Genomic DNA, 22,752 nt, shown 5'->3' on the forward strand with positions numbered 1-22,752 from the left:
ACGGCCGGGTGCGTGAGCGAGTCCTCTCACGATCAACGCACACCAGGTCCCAAAATCAGATTCCATATAGAGAACTTATTCATACATATTCATTAAATATTCATGCATAATCATAACATTTCCCGTAGATCATTAACATACTCTCCTCCTATATCCGATTCTGCGCAGTAAAGCTTAGAAAGGTCTAGAAATGGGTCTGGGGTACGATTTGGGTAGGTGGTATGTGAGTCGGTGGTCGCGATCTCCCCCTGCCGGAATTACCTTTTACTAAAGTTCACGGTTTCTTGGCAGGCACCTACAAGCTGTTCCAGTCGACTCTCCCCAGTTCCCATTCATCTCATATTCTGACATTTCAATACACCTCTGCGTACAGAAGACTGGTTAAATACAAAGGAACCTTTCAACCCTAGAGTTATTACCTAAGTTTTAACAATGGTTCCAGCCCCTTCTTCTAGCCTTGGTACAGGACGTACAGAAGATCTCATAACAACTTTTACTGTGCAGCTATAAGTTTCATTAAAAATATTTCTTATCCTTCTATTTTTCAATTTTATAAAATGATTTTATAAAATCAATTAATCAATCAAATAAAGTCAATCAATCTTAACTTATTAACAAATCGATAACAAGAGGACTTGACAAAGCAGCCGCAGGTGCTTAGCAAGGGAAACCGCTAGCTGCAAAGTGCCTTCATGGAGCTGCATGGCAGAAGCCACATGGAACCTGTGCAAAGCCTGCAAGCACCTCAGCATGCAATGCTGGCATCTCAGCCTGCTCTCAAACCCAACCACCCTGCTCCCACACTCAGCTGCGTCCCTGCCATTGAACTCCTCTGGTTTTCCAGCCCAAACCTTTCCGCCCTCCCAGGGTGATGGAGAGGGCCAAATCCATTCCTCAGCCCTGCTCGTCAGCCCAGACAAGATTTTTATCGATTTGTTAATAAGATAAGATTGATTGACTTTATTTGATTGATTAATTGATTTTATAAAATCATTTCATAAAATTAAAATATAGAAGGATAAGAAAAAAAATCTTATAAGAAACTTATAGCTGCACAGTAAAAGTTGTTATGAGATCTTCTGTACGTCAAAAGCCAGATCAAGTAGCAATCATGCACTGTAAGGCACATCACATTGGGAATACAAAAATAATAGCTGGGAATAATTTAGCTGATAGAACAGCGCAAAAAAGAAAAAAAAAAAAAGGAGCAAAGAAACAAGCATTGCAAATGGCAATAATTCCTTCTAAAACAGTAACCCTTCCTAGGGAAAAACCGAGATATTCAGAGGAAGATGACAAATTGGGTCGGTTATTAAATGCTAAGAAAAACGTAGCTGGATGGTGGATAACTCCTAATGGAGAGGTAGTAATTCCACCTCTTTTAATGAGAGAGATAATTCAAACGAGACATCAAGAATGTCACTGGGGGGCAGAAGCCTTAGTAACATCTTTACGAAAGCAAGTAATATCAGTTAAGATGTTACGAATAGCTAAAATGGCAACTGCATTGTGAAGTATGTTTGAAAAATAATCCAGTGATTAAGAAAAAGGTTCAAATGGGTAGACTGAAATCTGGTACAGAACCTGGAGATTATTGGCAAGTAGATTTTTCAGAGTTACCTAGACAAAATGGGTACCGGTACATCCTGGTAAGGGTTGATACTTGTACAGGATGGCCAGAAGCCCTTCCCTGTCGCACCACACAAGCAAAAAGAGGTTGTGAAGTGGTTATTACAAGAAATAATTCCGAGATTTGGAGTTCCTATTGGAATTTCCTCTGACAGAGGTCCACACTTTGTGGCTGAAGTAGTCCAAAGTGTTAGCAAAGTATTGGGTATTAATTGGGATTTGCATGCATCTTGGAGACCACAATTTAGTGGAAAAGTGGAGAGGATGAATCAAACTTTGAAACGACAAATAAGTAAAATTTGTCAAGAAACCAGTCTAAAGTGGCCTCAGGCACTTTCATTGGCATTATTATGAATCAGGGTACAGCCAAAGAGTGGAACCTCAGTCAGTCCTTATGAATTATTATATGGAAAACCATACGAGTCTCCAGAACCAAATCTAAACATACATGTAAAAGGAAAACAAGATGTGTATAACTATTTGCTTTTTCTAAGGAAAACTTTGGCTGTGATTTGGAGTGTAGTAATTTGGAATAGACCTTTACCCGTGGAAAATTCCGTGCATGATTTCCAACCAGGAGACTATGTCTATGTGAAGACCTGGGCCTCCAAACCTTTGCAGGAGCGCTGGAGAGGACCTTTCCAGATACTGTTAACCACTTTTATAGCTATCAAGATAGCAGAATCAGATGCTTGGATACATTATACTCAAGTGAAGAAAGCACCTACTCCATGGAAGATTGTCAATTGTGACCCAGAGACTTTAAAATTGACACTGAAACATGTCTAATTTTTTATATTGGATTTTATTTTGGTCAATAGTGTTGGTAGGATCATGGGCCAGCTTGGTGGACAGGAACAAAAGACAAGTAGAAACAGAACAAGTGATTGAAATTCCCAAACAAATGGCTGAGGAAAATTTGATGGTAGGATTGATTAAAGAATTTGCCAATTTACAAAATGTCACGCAGATCACTGCTTGTTTGCCAATACCAAGGGCAGTAGGTGAATCTATTCCATGGGGAATTTTAACTATGAATTTGACTAACCTGGAACATAAAAATGAAACCAACTATTGTGAACAAAGGCCAGTGACTCAATGGTACGAGCAAGTGAAAGTCATTAGAAAACAGTGGAAAACTCCAGGTAGTCTGGCGGATTGTGAAAAATTGTTAAATCATGTTTTTACCAAAATAGGGAGATTTAAGACTGTGGGATGGTGTTCTCATGATGAACAATTTAAAATCAACGTGAGCAAAAGTGTCATGGAATGGAAGTGTAACAAAACTGGCCAAAGCACCCCAATTAGTAGACCAGTGGGACTCTATATGGTCTATGTCCATATTTTCCCATTTTCAGTATATGGCAAGAACTTCTTGGTGTTTTACCTGGGATGGAAAGGTTTTTTCAGTATTACCCTGGGTTGACGATAGGTCAACTACATTGGGAGAGAAGGAAAATAAAATAGTGCCATGGTGGAAATGTGAAAAAGTGTATGATTGTAGTAATGCAGACTTAGTAATCCAAAGAATTCCTCCGTTGGCTGCTGCTTTGAAATATGGTTGTTTTTGTCGAGGTCTTAAGAATACTCTCAATTTAACCAGCACTCTTACAGTCAGAAGAGGAACTTTGTTTAGTTGTAGAAAATCTACTATTCGAAGTCCAGGACATTTAGTTTGGGCATTAAGTGATGGAACCTGGACAACACACTTACCATTAGATGGTAAGGTGAAACAAATCACTTTAGGCATGCCAACATTGTGTCCAATTTGGAAGAAATCACCATTTAAAGGATCTCTAGAGAATTTAGAATTGAAACGAATAAAGAGATCTGGGATAAATGATGATATTTGGAATGAACCATCTACAGGAGTGAAAATTGGCTGGGCACTGGCATCACTTTTAAATCCTATAGCTTCATATAGAAACAGAGTATGGCTCTATCATTTAACTGGTCAAGTGGAAAAATTAGCAAACGTTACCAAAAAAGGGTTTAAGGAATTGAATATACAATTACAGGCAACTTCCAGAATGACTTTGCAAAATAGAATGGCACTAGATATGCTCCTACTTAAAGAACATGGAGTGTGTGGGTATCTCAAGGATAAATTGGACCACTGTTGTATCCACATTCCAAATGTCACTCAGGATGTGGAACATGATCTAGACCTATTGGGAAAAATTGAAAAAGAAACTGAAACAATTCAAAAGGATATGTCAGAAGATTGGCTTGGGAAAATTTTTAACAAACTGGGATGGAATTTGAGCTCTTGGATACAATCTATAATTAAGACTTTGTTTCTGTTACTAGTTGTCTTTTTGATGAGCATGCGAGTATATGCATGTTTCAAGAAAGAGTTTACCAATAGAATTGCAGTGAACCGTATGATTATGAGAGAAGTACCAACTATTTCACCAAGACATGATCCATTACCAAAATATGTTGAAACAAGAGATATATGAATAACGTGAAAGTATTGAAATAATGATTTTCAACACTTTCAAAGGGGGGAAATGTTATCGATTTGTTAATAAGTTAAGATTGATTGACTTTATTTGATTAATTGATTTTATAAAATCATTTCATAAAATTAAAATATAGAAGGATAAGAAAAAAATCTTATAAGAAACTTATAGCTGCACAGTAAAAGTTGTTATGAGATCTTCTGTACGTCCTGTACCAAGGCTAGAAGAAGGGGCTGGAACCATTCTTAAAACTTAGGTAATAACTCTAGGGTTGAAAGGTTCCTTTGTATTTAACCAGTCTTCTGTACGCAGAGGTGTATTGAAATGTCAGAATATGAGATGAATGGGAACTGGGGATTGTCGAACGGAACAGCTTGTAGGTGCCTGCCAAGAAACCGCGAACTTTAGTAAAAGGTAATTCCGGCAGGGGGAGATCGCGACCACCGACTCACATACCACCTACCCAAATCGTACCCCAGATCCATTTCTAGACCTTTCTAAGCTTTACTGCGCAGAATCGGATATAGGAGGAGAGTATGTTAATGATCTACGGGAAACGTTATGATTATGCATGAATAATTAATGAATATGTATGAATAAGTTCTCTATATGGAATCTGATTTTGGGACCTGGTGTGCGTTGATCGTGAGAGGACTCACTCACGCACCCGGCCGTTAACAAAAAAGTGTCTGCTTATCTACATCACATTGGTGTCGATAAGTTCTTCATTCCGGGATTTCGGTAACAAGATCACCTCCACGTCTCCTAGCAATGCTGCCTCCAGAAAGCAAGTGAGAAAAAGCTTGATCTGCAGGCTAGCAGCTAGGATGCTTGAGAGCTAAGGAAAACCCTTGGCTGGGGGGGCTCTGCTCCCTGGGTTACAAAGTCTTTTAGCTAATGACTCATGTGCGGCACATAAGGAGCCTCTGGAGAAAAAAATTAAAAAGATCAGGACAATCTTCAAGGTGACAGAAAAGGATCTGTTTCATGATGTGGGCTCACAGCTACTACAGAGAGTCCTTGAGTCAGGTTAGGCAGAAAAGAAGGGTCTGCACAGGATCATCCTGCTCCCAGGCAAGTGTTTTGGCCATGAGCTACATTAAGGATAAATAAAAGCACCTCTTCTCCTTAGGGCAGCAGTATTAACCTCTGAACACTGCCTGGCTCACGATACGGGCTAGGGCCGTACAGCCAAAGTATCTGCAGGCACAAGGCAGGGCTTCATGTCTTGAAAAGTCAGAAAGCTCAACCAATGCAGGCACAGAGTGGCCCTTCAGCACCCGTGAGCTTGCCAAAAGCTGTGCTGAGGAACACTTTGATATGGCCCTAAAGCATCCAAATCCCTTTGTGTGCATGTCCAACAGCTTCCCTCTATAAATGAAACTGAACCGCTCTCTGATGATACTGTGCTCAAACAAGACAGGAAATTAAGAACAAACAGCAAAATCCTTAATGCCCACTAGGAGAAAAAAGGCAGTTTGACGGAAAGGCACAGCTCTGTCCATACAGATCCTGCAGCTGTCACCATGCCATGTGCCAGTGCTCCTGTTCCGAAGGACCCCACGTCACTCGTGCTGCAGCAGCAGCACCAGCCTCTGAGCCGGTCTGACACCAGCCGATTGCTCTCCAGGCAGAGGCTGGGGATGGACCCGCACACTGCGCTACAACACACTACGCCCAGCTTTTCTGGTAGGAGCACAGACTGGTGGCTCAGTCTTGCTTTGGCCTACACAATAAATCCTCTTCTTCCTTCCGCAAAGATAAACCATCTCTCTCTGGAGCAACTGCTTAATTTGCTTTTCTATTACACTTTGCTGGAAGAGCAAGACAAGGAGATCCGTTAAAAGTGAGAATCAGGATGCTATTGAACGATTTTGTTCAGTTAAACCATCTTGCCCTGGTCAGGCTTCAGTAGCATCATCACATTTCTTGCTTAGAAATCACCTGCTTACCTATAATTACCATATCAACAGCATCTCAAGGAAGCCAGGAAAGGAGAAGCAGATTTTCCAAGACTACTCTTTTGCCCCTCCAGCCCGCTGCTAAGTGGTTGAGTGCTTTCTAAATCAAGCCTTGCTATGCAGGAAGCCTCACCTGTCACCTTTATATTCCAGTCCACCTCTAATTTATCACTTTGATTCTGCCATCCTGCAATTTATTACAAAAGCTCTGCCATAGCCGAGATAATTAAGAGGAGCCTCATGTTATACCTTCCTGTTATTTCTTTCAATAAACTTCAGCTGCCAGCTGACAGTGAGAGCAACCAAGCTCACTTCCAAGGGTCTGCTGGAGATCCCTAGCCTCACGGACTATCATTTACAGTAACTCTGGTTCTTGCCTGAAGTATTTACAGTACTATTGTCCCTTTCCAGGCTGCCTCACCCAGCATTTGATCTCGGCTACCCTAGCTTTGCAGATTTGCAACTCCCTCTTTATTTACTCTTTTTCTGGCACCCGGACCGCATTTCATAGAATCATTTAGGTTGGAAAAGACCCTTCGGATTGAGCCCAACCATAAACCTAACATTGCCAAGTCCACCACTAAACCATGTCCCTAAGCACCACGTCTATGTGCCTTTTCAATACTTCCAGGAACAGGGACTCTTCCCTGGGCAGCGTGAAAAAGCATAAGACCAGTAACCTCCATTCTGCTGATCTGCAAGAATTTGTTAATCCACCCTTTAAGTGCACACCAAGATGGAACAAGGGACACTGCCAGCAGCCCTAAACACCACTCACTCCCCTTGTTTCTGCACCATCTCTTAGTTTCTGCACCATCGACTCACAGCGCACAGCACAGGCTGCATGGTGTTCACGTACCCACCAGCTGCCTTCACCTGCCAGGGCCCTCAGAGCTCGGGCATCAGCCGAGTTGTCCAAAATGCTCCTACGAGCCTTAATCCAACCCAAAGTGTTAGAATCTCAGTCTTCAAAACTTCCTCAGTGAAAAGTTACGTATATTCACGCCCAGTTGTCACACAGGAGCTTCTACCTCTGGCAGAGCATAAACGTTAACCCAGTTTGAAGACACCAGAGTGGAGGCAGGGAAACAACCAAAAGCAGAAACACAACCCCCCAAGCCGGCCTGGGCTGGCTCCAGCCTTCTGCCTGCTTCTCCAGCACACACACACACACATTACTGGCTGCCAGAAGAGTAAATATTCTGCATTTCCTGGCTTGCTGCTGTAATACTACAGCACTGGCTGCAACCCCAAGGTGTTACAGAGGAAGCTTTGGCTTCACCACCAAGTTACTGCTCATCCTTCAGTGAAGGGGTGAGGCTGGACAGCCTGTTAAGAATCATCTGCTCCCTCCTGGAGCACTCTAGCCTCTGCATTTTCTCTAGATGTATACACAAATTGCTTTTTCTCAGAAAGTCACCTATGGATTCAAAATGCAAGGAAAGCAGTGAGCTTTGCAGTCACTTCTACCTGGGCCATCTGTCTGATTTTTCATCGCGAGCCTTCACAGCATTTTGTAGACAGAGCAAGAATAACTCATCTCACCCCTCATTTACAGACGGGGCAACACAGGGAGAAAGCAAGATGAGGAGGGCGAGAGCAGCAGCAGCTAAGCAGGCAGCTTCCATCCCCTCCATGGTTAACCCAGTCCGGATGCAGGCACATCGACACCCCGTGGGAATGGGAAGCAAGGAAGAACCAAGTTTTCTTTGGGGGAGCAAAGCTCGCTCCCCGTCCGGCTCGGGAGGGGAGGAGAAGGGGCTCCAACTGCCGGTGCCTGGCAAGGGATGTCTGCAGCCTCCAGGTGCCTCAGGAGCCCCCCCCCCCCCCACACACACACACAGGCAGCCACATCCCCCAAACCCTCCCCCCAACAAGCAGCTTCCTTGCAGGGACACAGACCCCGCCGGAAGACGGGCACAACCTCCTGCCGGGAGGCGTTTGGCAGGAGCCGTGTCACCCCGGCCCAGGCACAGCCCTGCCTCTGCGTCCCCCGCTCCGAGCTGCCCCCAGCCCCGCTCCCAAGCCCTCCCACCCGCAGGTGGCCCCGGCACCGAAAGCCACCCGCCACCTCACCGGCGGGGCCGCAGGGACACCCGCGCACTCCGCACGCTCCGCGCACTGCCGGTTGGTGCTGACAGCCAGCCCCTTGTCCTGGCTGCCACTTCAACGGGGACAGTGGCTAATGCAGGGACAGTGGCCGATGCCACCGTGGCAACGGCCGGGACAGTGGCCGATGCCACCGTGGCAACGGCCCAGACAGTGGCCGATGCCACCGTGGCAACGGCCGGGACGCGGAGAGGCACAGCAGAGGGCTGCAGGGATGCTCAGCACCCAGCCGGCTCCCACCCAGCCTCTGCCAGCCCAGGGGGACCCACAAACAGGAGCCCAGCTGTGCCCAGCTACCACACAAGCTCACGGCTTCAGCAGGGAGCTCCCACTTACCCCTGCCCCAGGGCACCTGGAACCAGCCGCGCTTCCCTGCACTTGCTGGGCACAGGCGCTGCAGGTGCCTGGCTAGCACAGCCTGCTCTCCAAGCACCAACAGCAGCTCAGGGAACGCGTGCAACGCCCACAGCAAGCATGCAGCCACACTGCCTCCAACACAGCCTCCCAGCTTCAGCACAGCCACAGCCCTGCCCGTCTCAGCCCAAAACACGGCAGCCCTTAGAGAAATTCATGGCAGGACCCACAGGGTTTCCCCTGGGGCTAAGAAAGCAAGCCAGCACTCCAGACTCAAAGAGCCACACGCCATCTGTAAACACCCACTATGACAACAGAGCCTAAAAATCAAGCCACACAACCCACAGAGGTGCCAGCACTGCCCTCAGAAGGGACCAGCTGCTCTTCTGGCCTGCTCACTTTGGGATAACTTGGACCCCAGCTCAAGCAGCTCACCCGCTGCGCTGCCACCGCGCCCCTCGCAGCCTGCCTGCGGCAGGGCTCTCGGCGCAGGCTCACACCCGGGCACAAACCAGCACAACTGACCTGTCCTTCTCGGGGAAGCACCGCAGCCAGCAAACCCTGCTAAGCACAGCATCACACACAGCTCTCAACTCTTGACAGAGCCCACAGGTGCCCTTACGCCCTTGCTGAGGAGCTCGGGCACCAGGCACACCGGTGGTCCGTTCAGACAGACGCACTTCACCTGGGCGCCTCTGCCCTGCCCTTGTGCAGGGCCTGACACAGGGCTCGAGGGAGGTCAGTGCTTGCTGAGTGTTGTTTGAATCCCTCACGTTCCTTTCAAGGACGCAGAGGCTCCTCCAGCTAGGAGGACAGGACTGCTTCTTTGGCTGGTGAGACCACAGTGGAAACATGAAGCTGCATAAGATGGCAAACGAGAGCACTTCCAAATCAGACAGCTGGAGACTTATTCCCACTTCATAGGAAGCATCGCTGGTATTTCATCAAGAAGCCAAGCAGGACACCTCAAAGCCTGAGCCTTGGGCATATGCCATGGGATCGCAGAGTGTGAAATAATCATCCAAAAAGAATTTGTGTTGTATATTAATCTTCCCCATACTTCCTTCTCAAAAAGGCTTCTGCCCAAATAACTGGACCTCAGAAGGCCCACAGCCATTATCGCACTGCACCTGGGAACACGAGCATTGCAATCCTGGGTAACTGCAGCCCTTCGGGCAAGGCTCAGCCTGGTACAGGAAAGGGACACGGGGCCACGTCTGATCCTCAGCACAGTCTTTTCCAAGGACTGAGCAACAAAACACAAAGGCATGCAATAAAAAGGCACCCCGATGTGCAGCACATCACCCTCCGGTGCCTTCAGCACGAGCACAGCCAGGGCTCACCCTCCTCCCTCCGGACTTTGATCTCAGAGTTACATGCTACCCGTGGGCCACTTCACTTTTAGCCTGTGCTCCCTACACTGCCACCGAGATGAGCCAGTCACTACCTGGCAGAGGCAAACGCAGGGCAGGGAAGCAGGGAAGGCAGGACCCACCATTCTTCCCAGCCAGCGCCTTCCTTCGTCAGCCTCTGATCACAGGTCAGCTTGCTCACCCCCATTTTACCCCATGGACATTGCAATAGGGTTACTTCACTCTGTTTTCTCATATAGGTTAAGACCCATCGGGATCTTAGAGATTTCTGCACAAAGTTTAGCCAGTTTATTTTTTATCTTAGACAGGTTCAACCTGAAGTAAAACAGAGTTCACAGTACAAGAGAAGCCTGGGACAGGGGAGTTCAAGCATGCTGGACAGAGAGAAACATGCTCAGGTTTGGGGGGCTTTTTGTTTGTTTGTTTTTTTAATGCATACACCTTGACTTCAAAGCCTTTTTCTCCTTTGCTCCTCTCCCCACATCCCAACTCTCACATGTAATGGAGGCAAATCTCTATCTGCTGTTGCCAGACCCCGGGCTGGACATACCCACGCCCATCAACTGGAGGGCAACTACACCAGCGCACACACAGCAGCACAGCTTGTCGCTGTGGAAATCCCAAATTACAGCACTGAAGAGGTCATCGCTCGGCAAGAGCACGCCAAGATGGTCTGCAGGAGCTACTTTCAGCCACCCAGGCTAGAGAAGCACAGCACCCAGAGGGCCCCAGCTCAGACGGGCTCTTCAGCCTCCCTGCAGTGCCTATCACTGGAGGGGGAGCGTGGGTCCCCCTTGCACAACCCGCTCCCACCCCACGGGAGGCAAACTCCCTTTGCCAGGGCCTTTAAACACCCAGACAAAAACCCTGGCAGGCAGCAGGAAAGAGCTGATGCAGCCCTGTGCAAGGGGAGCTGCAGAGACCCTGGTGATCCAGCAGAAGGGGACCCACGCTCTCTGCAAAAAGCAGCTTGATTTGATTCGCTCGCGTTTTGCACGCAAAGCCCTTGGGGGGCTCCAGCATTTTGCAAAACACGCACGTTCTGCCAAAGCTGCTTCATTTCTGATGGCAGGGAAGGTGAACAGTGCAGACTATTCTTTTTTTCTAGCTCACAGGGACTTTGAGGGATAGGAATACACTGCATTCCCAGAGAGCAGGCTGGGGAGATGGCACGGCTGGTGTGTGCTGTCAGCCAGCCTGCTGGCAGACGACAAGAGGGAGGCCACAGCCAGCTTGTCTTGCAGCTTTTTCACCAGAGCCATGGCTCCTGATGGCTACAGACAGCCGACAGCCCTGCCAAGCTGCCATTTTCGAGCAGCCACAGACCTGAAGTTACAGTTGGTATGGGTGCCCACACTTGGCAAGCCTACACACATGGTTCAGGATGCCCTGCAGGATGTAGCAGACTGCAGCCACCGCTTTCTGACCCAGTTCTGGGCTTCGCCATGCTGGAGATGGAAATGTAAGGCAGACCACCCCTGTCACAGAGCTGGACGCCCAGACACACAGGCGGAGCCGAGACAGGGAAGGGGAAGGACAACCGAGTCTCTTCCAGGCTTCTTCCCCGGGACAGGCCCTAGCCACCTCCCCTGGGGGAGACGCACACTTTCAGAAAGAGCCCAGAGGCTGAAAATCACAGCACCATCCATGCTCACGACCATGGACTTGGGGGTACAGGGTTTGTATCACTGCCCCCTCTCCGTTCTGTTCCTGGGGTCCTACACGGCCAGCTCTGCTCCCGCAGGGACCAAGCCCCTCCTCCCCTGCCAACACCCCCCCTGCCCCAGCAGCTCACCTCTGCTCTCCTTCACAGCATCCAGCTGCCACCACTCAGTTCAGCTGGGAGCCATCCCTCCCGATTCACACTTGGCTCCCAGCTGGCTGCCTGCGCTCCTGACTCAGACACATGCCCAGCAGCACAGGCTGCAGCTGGTCCCAAGGAAGCAGACAGGGGATCACACTCGTGCACAGCGCAGCACACAAGCGAGCCACCCTGCTCCCTCCTAGCAGGGTCTGACCAAACCAGGCTGGTGGCCCTGCTCTCTTTTAGAGGCACAGAGAACTTCCTTCATGCAGGGAGCTGCTCCGCCCAGGCTGAAAATCCTTCCCCCCAGCCCCGGGGAAACACTGTTTACATAGCTCTTCTCCTCCTGCAGAAACAAAGGAGCCTACAGCCAGGGGCAAGAGCAGGCACCTTGCATTATTAACCTCTCCTTTGCTGCAGCGTTAGAAGGACACAGAGCACCATCAGCCAGCACCCCCCAGAAGCCCTGCTGCGGGCTCCGAGGTCAACCCTGACAGCACAGGCACTCTCCAGCTTCTGAACACCAAAACCAAAACCCCTGCGCAGGGTCTGAAACAGGCACATCAGAAGCACCTTTCCCGTCATCATTGCTGCACCCACACCATCAAACCCACAGAATAACTGGACACGCCTGGTGTCTTGCAGAGGACACAGAGCTGCAGCAAAGGCAAAGAGCTGCAGTGAGGATCCAGGGAGAGGGGGGAAGTGCTGCCACAGGCAGCTTATACGAGGGGGTGCAGAAGGAGCCTTCACTACCCCCATTTTAACCCATGGAGGAAGAACTCCAGCGCTCGGTTCAAGAAAGGACTGACTGCAACACTCAATCATTTTAGATGCTATCAAAACATCCTCTAACAAATAACTGCAGTCAGATCACTTACCCACTGACACCTGATGGAGTCCCAAATAGGCAGCTCAGTCTTGAGCCAGAACAGGCTTCGTAATTGTTTCCTGATGAGAAAGAAGGAAAATCAAGGTGGCTCCTTTTGTCCGTGTTTCCCCTGCCACCTTCTGAGCAATGCAGTCCCACACTGTAGGGGAGAACAACGATTTCATTTTGGTTTTGGTAGCACAGACCTGAACGCACAACCCTGGCTTTGCTGTCCCCCTTTTTATACCCATGCTGGGAACCCATTTCGTTTTCTCACTTTGTTGAGTTTACATCTCACTTCCAAACTCTGAACTGCTTCTCTACTTCTTTTCTGAATCAAGACAGCATTTCAAATGCCTGCGGTTTTGAGACATTAACTGTGCAGTTACTTGAAGAGTAAGTTGTTCTCCTCCCATTGCTTTTTAAAACAAAACAAAATCTTTGGCCCTAACAAGTGTGATGCCTCCTAGCTTTTCTTTTTCCTTAATACTATGACACCCTTTAATTCAGACAGCTGTCTTTGTGTACATGCAGAAGAAAATCTACAAGCCTCAAGAAGTTAATCACAGTTCAAGGGGAATCTCTGACGTGGAAGTCAACAAGGCAGTATCCAAGGCTGCGACTGCCAGAAGACAGTGCCACAGAAGGACGGAGAGATTCCAGATAGAGGTTCAGACCTGACTCTGCAAGGTATCGGCACAACATCTCAACCTAGACAAGAAAGGGTACAGCTGTCAAGGACACCCATATCTATGCAGTTACAGGATCGGCCAAGTAGTTGTTCCTGGGGCTGACGCTGCCTTAACCCCAGCTCTCTTGGCCTCCTGTTGCCTCTGGCAGCTAAGAGCCATCTAAGCCCCCACGACACCGAGGACAGAACCATGCTGCAGTACCACCATGCTGTAGAGGCAGGGTTTAGTGGTCTGTCACAGATGTAGAGCAGGGGCAAGTCCCTCCTCCCTCACACCCAGCTCTTCTCCTCAGCTAGCAGGGTCCTGCCAGGGCATCTCCCATCCCGCCCCAAACTGCGGGGCACCACAGGCTGGGGACCACCAGCCCCTCCTCTCCTCCACCCGACATACCCGACCTCCTTCAGAGCCTAAGCACATGGCAGCTCTCTACTGCTTGGCATCACGTGCATTTAAAACCATGGCAATACCCAAGCACCCAAGGCCCAGCAAGATCCTCCCATGGTCGGCTCCAGAGACCACGTTAAACACCACAGACTGTCCTTCCTCCAACTTCTCCAGGCCAAGAAAAAACCCACACAGCCTTAACCCAGTCCACAACAGCTGGGTTGGCATCTGCAGCTCCTGGCACCACTTGGCAGTTCCATTTGCAGTAGGACTGCTCTCCTCGGCTTCACAGCAAGCTGGTCATCCACAGCCCCAGCCGATCCTAACCTCTCCTGCAAGGCGCTTTCAAACACCAGCATCTGCTTCTGTGATCTCAAGCAAGCGAGAGGGAAAAATCAGACAACACAGTGGGACACAGGGAAGGGACAATCCCAGCCCATGACACATGTTTCAGCCCGAGCCCACAGGAGCACCTGGCGCCATCACAGCGGCTACAAAGCACCATCGGGTGCTCAGAAGCGGTGCTGTGAAAGGAGTAGCTTCTTTTATTCGTCACTTGTGAAGCGCTGAAGGGACAAGCTCATCTCCTGGCTGCTGCCGGGCCAGCTGGCGCAGCTCCCTGCCGCACACAGGGCTGCGCTAAGAGGTGCTGGGGCACTCGGCAGGCGCCACCGCTGCTGTGCAAGGAAGTTAACCTGAAGCAGGCACCAAGGAAATAACAGCAAAGCTGGATGTGGCCTCACCTGCTCTGGGCAGTTGCCTTCACAGGCCCAACACAACCACAAAGGCACACTTTGAACTCAAGCAAAATCCCAAAGCAATTGCCGGTTTGCTCAGGAAGGGACTGCTGGGTTACCTTTTGCTTAGACAAACATCTGACTGCATTTGTAGCGGAAAGTCTTTTGCCAAAAAGACACAGAGTTTTGTTAACGAGCAGCCACGCAGAGGCTGCCCTGCGCTGGAACCCGGGCCAGGGCTTTCTGATTTTTAAACAGGGCACCTAGTGCATCCCTTAAAAGAGCCTCTGGTCTCTGCCACGGAGGCGCTGTCAGACTCTACAGCTTCTAGGGGATCAAGGTCTCCGTGCTGACTCCCAGCACACCACATTTTGGCAGTGGCAGCACAAGGGCAGGTTTTCATTTTCCACATAGAGACTGTTGAAGCTGAACTGCTGAAATGAGCTCCCCGGGTTCTTCCTTTGAACCTCTTCCCACCCTTCACACGTCCCAAGAGCTCTCATGAATCAAAGAGCCAGCAGCAAAAGCAGCCCCTGCAGATCCTCCTCGAGAAGAGCCTTCCTACTCAGAGACCAGCTCTGTAATAAACATATGGCCCCAAAAGCAGAGGGGAAGCCCCTCCAAAACACAAAGGAGTGGAGCCACTCATTAGAGGGGGCGATCAGAAAAGCTGACAGGTCTGTGTAGGGAGCACCGGGGGCCTGAAAAAATGCACCTGTCAAGCCATTGCTATCATCTGAAACAGCTGGCATTTCAGAAGACAAGGCAGTAGCCACATCACAAAAAAAGAGAAGGACAACACAATCAAGAGACAGGCGCCCCAGTGGGTCCAGGAACAGGCAGGTTTGCACCTCTGCAGCCATCAGCACAAGCAGCTCCAAGTTTCAATCGAGGCTCAGAGTTGCAGGACAGACCCCCTCAAGCCGGAGCTGTCAGGCTCACTGCAGAGCGTGTTCCCCGTCACCACGTGCGTTATAGGAGCAGCTCGAGATGGTGCAGGCTGGATGCGAGCAGCCTCTCTGCCAAGGACAAAAGCAAAGACCCCAGTACGCCCTGTGTGCCTTCCTCTCACACTGGAAAGTCTTCCCAGTGCACTCTGGCACCTGATCTCATTAAAAGGGAAGAGAAAGAACAGATGGAAACGCAAAAAGAAGCTGTTCAGCTGCCAACCGCTGACCCCATCCTGACTCCATCCCTCTCCTCACCGCAGCAGGAACACAACTGGCTGCTCTTGGAAGGACAGCAAGGACAGCAGGAGAGGAGGAGGATTTCAGGGGGCAATAAACAGCAGGAGCAGATGAAATTTTGGTAAATAAGGGCTCCTTCGGTCAGGAAGGAATTAACCTGCAATCGGGAAATACAGCACACAAGGACTGTGCCGTGCCTGGGAACCCTCCGGTTCCTGCAAGCAGTGAGGAGTGGGTTGCTGGCTGAAACAGCCGCGATGCCCAAAGCCTTTTCAGCACGTCTCTGCCTCCAGGCACCAGCCAACGCAGGAGCAAGGTCCCAGCACACAAGCTGGGGGCCCCAGCACGGCCTGCAGGAATCTCACAGCCTGCAGTTCAGGTATTCAAGTGTTCTAGGAAGCTTCAGCACACCCAGGTGACGTTCTATAACCAGGAGCGTAAGAGAAGGTATGTGTATCCACCATCCTGCCTTTCAAGGTGGAAGACATCCTTGCAACCTTCCCTTACAAAGCAGCATGTGGACTCCCAGGGCAACCAGGCCACAAAGAAGAAACCTTCCCAGCTGCCTTAACCAAGCCACCACCCCTTCCTCTGTCCTATAGACAGAAAAAAGTAAGTACTTCCCCCCCTGCCCCACCCCCCCCCCACCCCATGCCAGAAGCAGCACATAAGACAGACCAAGGATGACACTGAAGGTGACAAATTTGCACTCACCTAATTACAGCTCTGCCAGGGTCCAGGCAAGCTGTTTGATCTCACAGGGACTCAGCTTTTCTACCCACCAGGCAAGTCCAGCAACACTTCCTCGGGAAAAGACAAAGTCACAAGGGCCAGCAATCAGCTCCCATTCAACAGTGCTGCGAATACTACGGAGAGGCTTCTCCCTCCTCTCTCTAATGCCTGAGCAGCCCAGTATTTTGAGCAGCGCACAGAATAAGCTTTCTTAGTAGAAAATGATACCAAGTTAGTCTGGTCAAAGATAGGAACAAGAAGCATTACTGACAAACCTTGTTACCCGCACCCTTACAGCATGCTGGCTAGACCAACAGATCTTGAAAACACGCACCTGTAGCGGTCCTGAAAGGCAGCGAAAACAGCATCTCAGCTCTGCGGATAGAACCCAGATGCAGATGATATTGCACAGGACAGTTAAGGTAGAAGTTGATTATGCACCAGCTTTTCTCCAGCAACTGCTTACCAGCAGGGTCTTGTCCCATAGGAGGCACAAGGTGTCAGACTCCACATTTGCTGCGGGCTGACGTGCCCAGCACATCTGCAGCCGGGTCACAGCTGCCTGCCTCTCTCACCCACCCAAAACCCTTGCAGAGGGAAATGGAAGGGCACTGAGCATCCAGCCGGTGCCTTCAGCCCTCGGCACCCTCTGTCACCAAAGAAAAAAAGAACAGGGCATGGAAATTATGCCCTGGCACCAGGACCTTCTTCCTAGAGGCAGCCCTCAGCTGAACTGCTGAGAAACAAGTACCTACAGTTTCCCTTTAGCACAGCCTCAAGGCAGATGCCTTCTTGTAACCCTCCTCCCTGGCTGCCGCTCCCACCTTTTTAACTAGGTGCTAATTTCTCCCAGACAGGCTCACAGGAACTTGCTGGGCTGCACACCAGAAGATGGCTTCAGTTTCATTTCCCTAGGACTAGAAGACAGAAATTTCCAGCCCTCTTTGGAAACTTTTTCTTTCCTGGCTGGTCCCCCCAGCACTGAGAACTCCTTTTACAAATGATAGCTCGTGAAAGATACACCTGGGATTAACTACCCTCCCCGGCAGTTAATCGCTTGCCCTTTGCAATACTTCTTAGAGAAATCAGCAGTTGGGGGTGATATGGAGAAATAGTGTGAAATGGGGACGCTTAACACCGACTGTGATTGTATATGTCTACTCAGAAATGTGGGTAGGGTGACTAGTCATGGGTGCGGTGTCTGATCACATAGGCACACAGCTCTGAGGAGACAACTACAGTTTTTGAGGAGACGCCTGCCCTTCTTCCTCTAACAAAGGGGAGACGGGGAGACGCCTGCCCTTCTTTCTCTAACAAAAGGGGCTATTTAAAAGAGAATGAGAGAAGATGAGAGACATTCAAATGCTATCTAGAGGAAGGGAGTGCTAAGTCTCCTTGCTGGAGAAGATTGGATGGTCACAAGAACATGAATCACCTACAAACCTGCAAGACCACCACATTCCAGGAAACGGACTGATAAGCTAATTAACATACGAAGCGGGGTTTAGGTAACAAATATGTATAGGCGCTAATTGAATATTCATTTGTTTCATTGTATAAATGTGGGATGGTTCGTCACTTCGGGTATGCACGCTTGTGGAGGAGCGATCCCCCGTGCATCTGCGCGCAATAAACATACCTACTTTATAACTTTCGAGTTATAGAGTCTAATTCCGCACGTCAGTTTTGGCGAGCCAGCCAGGAGGACTTCTGCTCGGCTGGGGGACCAGCTGCGGAGCGGACGCTCCTAGGCGCGCCCTGGGAGATTTCCTCGGAGGAGCCTCCTCTTCTCAGCTGTTCACCCGGGAGCAGAAGAGAACCCCTGGATCCGCGGATAAAACGGTATGTTTAGTAACGGGGCGGCTGGTGAGACGCACGGAGACGTCCGGCGCGCAGCGTAGTCCCCAGGAGGAAAGGTACCTTGGGAGGGGGTTTGCTGACCAAGGGGTGGCCGCTAGCGATCTTGAGGGCAGATCGAGCAAACCCGAGGTTACTGCCATTCCTAAAAGCCCGGAGGCCTCGTGACGGAAAGCGGGGGGCGGGACGGAATAAGGCGGAATCTCACAGGAACAAGAGGGACCTCTTAGCAAAAGTAAAAGGGAAACTTTTGCGTAGGAAAAAAGGGGGAAGCTAAAAACTTCCATTGGGTTGTCTTAAGAATTGGGGAATTCCTAGAATATAACAACTGAAATAGCGCTCTGTGTCTTGTTTGTTCTGTGTGTTGTCTTGTTACATGTTCAAAACTTGGAGTTATGAAGTGTATGTTGAAAAATAATAATATTCTGGTAATTCGTGGCAAATAGCGGAAAACTTAACACTCTGCTTAAGACCAGGAAAAAAGTGGTTTTTTGTTTGTTGTTTGTTTTTTGGCAATTGTTCATTGAAATGCATACTTTGTGAACTGTCAGTGTTCCTAAAAGTTGTACATAAGTGCACGGTACCGTATAACATACTGCTTGTGTGACTGCGGGCTGCCCGGAGAGTGTGAATGGTGTGATTGAGATGCGCATTTTGATTTTCCGTGTATAGCTTAATTATTTTGACTGAGTGTGAGTGCAAGAGTGCTTGAGACGCGCGTTTGAGTGCAATACGAGTAAGGAGCTCTATCCGCGTTTCCGACCTTGGGTGGCTAAGGCGGCCGGAGAAAAACAAAGTAATTAAAATTGTAAAATGGGAAATGGAAGGAGTAAGCCCTGTGAAAAATCGCCCTTGAGTTGTATATTAAAACATTGGAGTGATATCGTAGGACATGGTGGTACCGAAAATAGAAGGAAATTGATTAAATATTGTAATCAGTGGTGGCTTTTGTATAAATTGGAGTGATGCGAAATGGCCTCAGGAGGGAGGAACGTTAGATTATAACACTCTCCTGCGATTAATGTTGTTTCTCAGAAGAGAGGGAAAATGGGATGAAGTATCATATGCAGACATGTTCTTCATCCTCCAGGACAAACCCGAGTGGCAAAAGGACTGTGGATTAGTACCCCCTCGGGATCCTATGGTACTAACACTAGAAAGAGTGAGGGATTAACATCACCTGATCTTTGATTATGGCTCTAGAAAAGGATAGGAAAAACCCCTAAGACCTAAACTAGAAAGATGTTCTTGTTGAAATTTTTGTGTTAAAAGCTCAGGTTGCGGTTCCTTCTGTGGAGCAACTAGAATGAAACACGTTGTAAGATAAAAACTTGTACTAATGTATGTAAAACCTGAGGCGGGGGTGGGTGGAGAATCAAAGACCTTGTGAAAGTGTTAAAGTATTGGGGTGAGTTTGTACAAACCCCCGTACCCCCTCGAAGGTGCGACTGAGTCACGCTGGATGCACGGCAGGGTGTTTGCTGTTTGCCTGCGAAGGCTGATATGTAATAACACAGACTTAAAGCAACAAGTAGCAGATTTGCATTCAGGGTAAGAAAGAGTTAAAGCAGAAATGCTGCTGCAGAGGCAGGCCTGTGTAACCTGCAGAGCAGGAACAGCATCTCCTGCCCGGAATCCTCCTGATGGTGGGGAGGAGGGGGTTGCTGTTGCTGACAATTGAGCTGAGGGACCTGACAATGTCACCCCAATTGCTGCAGCATTTGCAGTACAACAGGACCCGTAACTGCCCTTTAGGGCAGGGAATGGGTATGAGGTGGAATTTTAGTGAATACGAAACCAACTTATTTGTTGAACTTCAGTAAAAAAATAATTATTTGTTACAGTTGTGGGAGCTGCTGGCCACCAGGAAAACATCCTGAAACCTTTAAAGTACAAACTAAGAAAACAAACAAGAATGCCAAATTCCCCAAAGGCCCTTCTTGGTAGGGACTTATTAGAACAATTGGAGGCAACAATCAAATTTAAAAAAGGGGAAGTTACTCTGGAAGTAAATGATCACCAATACATACAGGTTATGAGCCTATCTTTGGCCAGTACTCCTATAAAAAGGGAAATTGATACCAGAATTATTGATCAGGTATATCCCGGAGTATGGGCAATTGACATACTGGGACGTGCCAAGAATGCATCACCTGTTATAGTAAAATTAAAGGAAGGACAGGGTGCGATAAGAATTAAACAATACCCACTGAAAAGGGAAGATAGGGAAGGAATTCGTCCAAATATAGAGCGATTCATAGAATTAAAACTACTAAAAGAATGTGAGTCAGAATTTAACACACCTATCCTCCCAGTTAAAAAACCTGATGGGTCTTATAGGATAGTTCAAGATTTAAGGGCCATTAACAAAATAACAGAGGATCTGTATCCTGTAGTAGCTAACCCCTATACCTTACTAACCACCCTGACACCTGACCTAGCTTGGTTCACAGTTTTAGACATAAAGATGCCTTCTTTTGCCTCCCTCTCCATGAAGCCAGCCAAAGAATTTTTGCTTTTGAATGGGAAAATCCCAGAAGCGGTCGAAAGACCCAGCTCACATGGACGGTGTTGCCACAGGGGTTTAAAATAGCCCCACAATTTTTGGAAACCAATTAGCAAAGGATTTGGAGTTATGGGAACCACCGTCAGGAGAAGGGAAAGTGTTACAATATGTAGACGATCTTCTTATTGCAACCAGAACCGAAGAATCTTGTATTATTTGGACTGTGAGCCTGCTGAACTTTCTGGGACTACAAGGATATCGGGTTTCTAAGAAGAAGGCACAGGTGGTGTTACAACAAGTCACATACCTAAGGTACGAGATCAGTGCCGGACAACGGGTCCTAGGGAAGGCCCGAAAAGAAGCCATATGCCAAGCCCCCCGACCACGAACTGTAAAGGAACTGCAGACATTTCTGGGAATGACAGGATGGTGCAGGCTTTGGATATGTAATTATGGCTTGCTTGTTAAACCATTATATTCCCTGATAGCAGCTAATCAGAAGGATCTTCAGTGGGATGCTGAATCAGACAGAGCTTTCCATGAACTGAAGAAAGCCTTGATGTCGGCACCAGCACTAGGACTTCCTGATGTGAGTAAGCCATTTTTCCTATTTTCCCATGAGAAACAGGGAATGGCATTAGGAATACTGGCACAAGATTTGGGACCATACAGACGGGCAGTGGCATACTTCTCTAAACAGCTGGATGCCACTGCAAAAGGGTGGCCTGGTTGCCTGAGAGCAGTAGCAGCTGTCATCCTAAACATCCAGGAGGCCCGGAAGTTTACCTTGGGCCAGAAAATGACTGTCTTAGTATCCCACACAGTGTCTGCAGTCCTTGAAACAAAAGGGGGGCATTGGCTCTCCCCACAGAGATTCCTAAAATACCAGGCCATAATGGTGGAACAAGATGATGTTGAGATCATGACTACAAACATCGTCAATCCGGCCTCGTTTCTTAATGGGAATGTTGGCGAATCAGTCGATCATGACTGTCTAGAAACAATCGAAGCCACTTATTCTAGTAGGACAGATCTCAAGGATGTTCCTATTAATGGAGCTGAACATTGGTTCACGGATGGGAGCAGCTATATGCTGAATGGAAAGCGACATTCCGGATATGCTGTTACAACCTCTGAAGAAGTGATAGAATCGGGACCGCTACCAGCTGACACTTCGGCACAGAAGGCTGAAATCATAACCCTTACTCGAGCTCTGGAGAGAGCTCAGGGAAAACCTATAAATATTTGGACTGATTCTAAATATGCCTTTGGAGTGGTACATGCTCATGGAGCAATATGGAAAGAAAGGGGACTATTAAACTCCCAAGGAAAAATCATCAAACATGCAGAAGAAATTTTGAAACTCCTAAATGCAGTCCAGCTTCCTGAAAGGGTGGCAATTATGCACATCAAGGCACACCAGAAAGTGAGCACAGAATTAGAAAGAGGAAATGAACTGGCGGACAGGGAAGCAAAACAGGCAGCCAGAAAAGCAATCAAGGTAGAGGGTGCGCTAATACCCGATGGACAAATATCTCTAGAAGGTAAACCAGACTATACTAAAGAAGATCGCAAACTGATTTCTGACCTAGAGGGATCATATAATGAGGAAGGGTGGGCTGTAATCTCACATGGGAGAATAGTGATTCCTTCCTACATGGTATGGTCAGTAGTTTGGGAAGAACATAGAAAAAGGCACTGAGGGGCAGAAGCTCTATATAAGGATCTCACTAAAAACATAATAGCACGAAATTTGTATACTACTATTAGACAAGTAACCCAACAATGTGATCTTTGTCTCCAGACTAATCCTAAGATTACCAAGGGGCCAAAGTTGGGAAAAATTGGGAAAGGAAATGTTCCAGGGCAACATTGGCAGATTGATTTCTCGGAACTTCCAAAAAAAGGGGGGTATCGATATTTATTGGTACTAACAGATACCTTTTCAGGTTGGCCAGAAGCCTTCCCGTGCAGAACTGCTAAAGCCCGGGAAGTGACCAAAATACTGCTCCAAGAGATAATACCTAGGTTTGGAGTCCCAGCGGTAATGTCCTCGGATAGAGGACCACATTTTGTGTCCAGAATAGTGCA

General features: G+C 48.4%; 1 protein-coding gene across 3 annotated transcripts in view; it reads right to left on the reverse strand.

Moving 5' to 3' along the window:
• The window catches only part of LOC308057735 (endoplasmic reticulum-Golgi intermediate compartment protein 3-like), a 255,789-nt gene that overhangs the window by 206,065 nt on the left and 26,972 nt on the right, over positions 1–22,752 (reverse strand). Inside the window, exon 5 of one of the 3 annotated variants that reach the window (XR_013925416.1) lies at positions 13,524–14,014. The exons of 1 other annotated variant lie outside the window; for it this stretch is intronic. The gene's annotated coding sequence lies outside the window, so the exon portion shown is untranslated. Of the gene's footprint in view, positions 1–13,523; positions 14,015–22,752 lie in introns of those variants that run through there. One more of the 3 variants, XR_013925417.1, reaches the window with a different exon arrangement.

The sequence above is a fragment of the Falco punctatus genome (genome assembly GCF_963210335.1).
Source record: "Falco punctatus genome assembly, contig: scaffold_29, whole genome shotgun sequence".
NCBI classification, from domain to species: Eukaryota; Metazoa; Chordata; class Aves; order Falconiformes; family Falconidae; genus Falco; species Falco punctatus.